Here is a 3,762-nt window from a genome sequence, read left to right as displayed (position 1 = left end):
AAGAGGACACCTTAAGGCGAGCCGTAATGGCCTCATCTTCGGCAGGCACCTCTGGTTTTTTTTCCAGTTTTTTTTTTGTTCTAGTTTTTTTTAATACGCTGCGCTGACCCTCGTTCTTTAAATGACGCAATCCCGAAGAGGACACCTAAAGGCGACCCATAATGGCCTCCTCTTCAGCAGGCTCCTCTGCTTTTTTTTTTCCGGAATTTTTTTCCGGTTTTTTTTTTATGTTGTGCTGACCCTCGTTCTTTAAAGGACGCTATCCCGAGGAGGACACCTAAAGGCGAGCCGTAATGGCCTCATCTTCGTCAGGCTCCTCCGGTTTTTTTTCAAGTTTTTTTTTAATACGCTGCGCTGACCTTCATTCTTTAAATGACGCTATCCCGAAGAGGACACCTAAAGGCGAGCCATAATGGCCTCATCTTCAGCAGGCTCCTCTGCTTTTTTTTTTCCAGTTTTTTTTTTTCCAATTTTTTTTTACGTTGTGCTAACCGTCGTTCTTTAAAGGACGCTATCCCGAGGAGGATACCTAAAGGCGAGCCGTAATGGCCTCATCTTCGGCCGGCTCCTCCAGTTTTTTTCATGTTTTTTTTTTTTTACGTTATGCTGACCCTCGTTCTTTAAATGATGCTATCCCGAGGAGGACACCTAAAGGCGAGTCGTAATGGCCTCATCTTCGGCAGGCTCCTCTGGTTTTTTTGTTTTTGTTTTTTTTTTTTACGTTATGCTGACCCTCGTTCTTTAAATGATGCTATCCCGAGGAGGACACCTAAAGGCGAGCCGTAATGGCCTCATATTCGTCAGGCTCCTCCAGTTTTTTTCATGTTTTTTTTTTTTACGTTATGCTGACCCTCGTTCTTTAAATGACGATATCCCGAGGAGGACACCTAAAGGCGAGTCGTAATGGCCTCATCTTCGGCAGGCTCCTCTGGTTTTTTTGTTTTAGTTTTTTTTTTTACGTTATGCTGACCCTCGTTCTTTAAATGACGCCATTCCGAGGAGGACACCTAAAGGCGAACCGTAATGCACTCATCTTCGGCAGGCTCCACTGGTTTTTTTTTCTGGTTTTTTTTTTTTTTACGTTGTGCTGATCCTTGTTCTTTAAATGACGCTATCCCGAGGAGGACACCTAAAGGCGAGCCGTAATGGCCTCATCTTCGGCAGGCTCCTCCGGTTCATTTTTTCCAGTTTTTCTCTTTTTTTTTTTACGTTGTGCTGACCCTCGTTCTTTAAATGACGCTATCTCGAGGAGGACACCTAAAGGCGAGCTGTAATGGCCCCATCTTCGGCAGGGTCCTCTGGTTTTTTTTTTCTGTTTTTTTTTGTTCTAGATTTTTTTTTACGTCGTGCTGACCCTCGTTCTTTAAATGACGTTATCCCGAAGAGGACACCTAAAGGCGAGCCATAATGGCCTCATCTACGGCAGGCACCTCCGATTTTATTTTTCCGGGTTTTTTTTTTACGTTGTGCTGACCCTCGTTCTTTAAAGGACGCTATCCCGAGGAGGACACTTAAAGGTGAGCCGTAATGGCCTCATCTTTGGCAGGCTCCTCTGGTTTTTTTTTTTTTTTTTTTTTTTTTTTTTTACGTTATGCTGATCCTCGTTCTTTAAATGAGGCTATCCCGAGGAGGACACCTAAAGGCAAGCCGTAATGGCCTCATCTTCAGCAGGCTCCTCTGGTTTTTTTTCTTTTAGTTTTTTTTTTTTTACGTTATGCTGATCCTCGTTCTTTAAATGAGGCTATCCCGAGGAGGACACCTAAAGGCAAGCCGTAATGGCCTCATCTTCAGCAGGCTCCTCTGGTTTTTTTTCTTTTAGTTTTTTTTTTTTTACGTTATGCTGATCCTCGTTCTTTAAATGAGGCTATCCCGAGGAGGACACCTAAAGGCAAGCCGTAATGGCCTCATCTTCAGCAGGCTCCTCTGGTTTTTTTTCTTTTAGTTTTTTTTTTTTTACGTTATGCTGATCCTCGTTCTTTAAATGAGGCTATCCCGAGGAGGACACCTAAAGGCAAGCCGTAATGGCCTCATCTTCAGCAGGCTCCTCTGGTTTTTTTTCTTTTAGTTTTTTTTTTTTTACGTTATGCTGATCCTCGTTCTTTAAATGAGGCTATCCCGAGGAGGACACCTAAAGGCAAGCCGTAATGGCCTCATCTTCAGCAGGCTCCTCTGGTTTTTTTTCTTTTAGTTTTTTTTTTTTTACGTTATGCTGATCCTCGTTCTTTAAATGAGGCTATCCCGAGGAGGACACCTAAAGGCAAGCCGTAATGGCCTCATCTTCAGCAGGCTCCTCTGGTTTTTTTTCTTTTAGTTTTTTTTTTTTTACGTTATGCTGATCCTCGTTCTTTAAATGAGGCTATCCCGAGGAGGACACCTAAAGGCAAGCCGTAATGGCCTCATCTTCAGCAGGCTCCTCTGGTTTTTTTTCTTTTAGTTTTTTTTTTTTTACGTTATGCTGATCCTCGTTCTTTAAATGAGGCTATCCCGAGGAGGACACCTAAAGGCAAGCCGTAATGGCCTCATCTTCAGCAGGCTCCTCTGGTTTTTTTTCTTTTAGTTTTTTTTTTTTTACGTTATGCTGATCCTCGTTCTTTAAATGAGGCTATCCCGAGGAGGACACCTAAAGGCAAGCCGTAATGGCCTCATCTTCAGCAGGCTCCTCTGGTTTTTTTTCTTTTAGTTTTTTTTTTTTTACGTTATGCTGATCCTCGTTCTTTAAATGAGGCTATCCCGAGGAGGACACCTAAAGGCAAGCCGTAATGGCCTCATCTTCAGCAGGCTCCTCTGGTTTTTTTTCTTTTAGTTTTTTTTTTTTTACGTTATGCTGATCCTCGTTCTTTAAATGAGGCTATCCCGAGGAGGACACCTAAAGGCAAGCCGTAATGGCCTCATCTTCAGCAGGCTCCTCTGGTTTTTTTTCTTTTAGTTTTTTTTTTTTTACGTTATGCTGATCCTCGTTCTTTAAATGAGGCTATCCCGAGGAGGACACCTAAAGGCAAGCCGTAATGGCCTCATCTTCAGCAGGCTCCTCTGGTTTTTTTTCTTTTAGTTTTTTTTTTTTTACGTTATGCTGATCCTCGTTCTTTAAATGAGGCTATCCCGAGGAGGACACCTAAAGGCAAGCCGTAATGGCCTCATCTTCAGCAGGCTCCTCTGGTTTTTTTTCTTTTAGTTTTTTTTTTTTTACGTTATGCTGATCCTCGTTCTTTAAATGAGGCTATCCCGAGGAGGACACCTAAAGGCAAGCCGTAATGGCCTCATCTTCAGCAGGCTCCTCTGGTTTTTTTTCTTTTAGTTTTTTTTTTTTTACGTTATGCTGATCCTCGTTCTTTAAATGAGGCTATCCCGAGGAGGACACCTAAAGGCAAGCCGTAATGGCCTCATCTTCAGCAGGCTCCTCTGGTTTTTTTTCTTTTAGTTTTTTTTTTTTTACGTTATGCTGATCCTCGTTCTTTAAATGAGGCTATCCCGAGGAGGACACCTAAAGGCAAGCCGTAATGGCCTCATCTTCAGCAGGCTCCTCTGGTTTTTTTTCTTTTAGTTTTTTTTTTTTTACGTTATGCTGATCCTCGTTCTTTAAATGAGGCTATCCCGAGGAGGACACCTAAAGGCAAGCCGTAATGGCCTCATCTTCAGCAGGCTCCTCTGGTTTTTTTTCTTTTAGTTTTTTTTTTTTTACGTTATGCTGATCCTCGTTCTTTAAATGAGGCTATCCCGAGGAGGACACCTAAAGGCAAGCCGTAATGGCCTCATCTTCAGCAG

General features: G+C 42.6%; 1 long non-coding RNA gene across 1 annotated transcript in view; it reads right to left on the bottom strand.

Moving 5' to 3' along the window:
• The window catches only part of LOC110268601, a 13,128-nt gene extending 11,916 nt beyond the window's left edge, over positions 1–1,212 (bottom strand). The window contains exon 1 of the long non-coding RNA XR_002356846.1: positions 1,130–1,212. This is a non-coding gene — a long non-coding RNA (uncharacterized LOC110268601). The remainder of the gene's footprint in view (positions 1–1,129) is intronic.
• Positions 1,213–3,762: the final 2,550 nt, after the last annotated feature.

The sequence above is a fragment of the Arachis ipaensis genome, unplaced genomic scaffold, assembly GCF_000816755.2.
Source record: "Arachis ipaensis cultivar K30076 unplaced genomic scaffold, Araip1.1 Aipa851, whole genome shotgun sequence".
In the NCBI taxonomy this organism is placed as follows: Eukaryota; Viridiplantae; Streptophyta; class Magnoliopsida; order Fabales; family Fabaceae; genus Arachis; species Arachis ipaensis.
The sequence above is the reverse complement of the archived record's forward strand: the minus strand, read 5'-3'. Positions and strand labels throughout refer to the sequence as shown.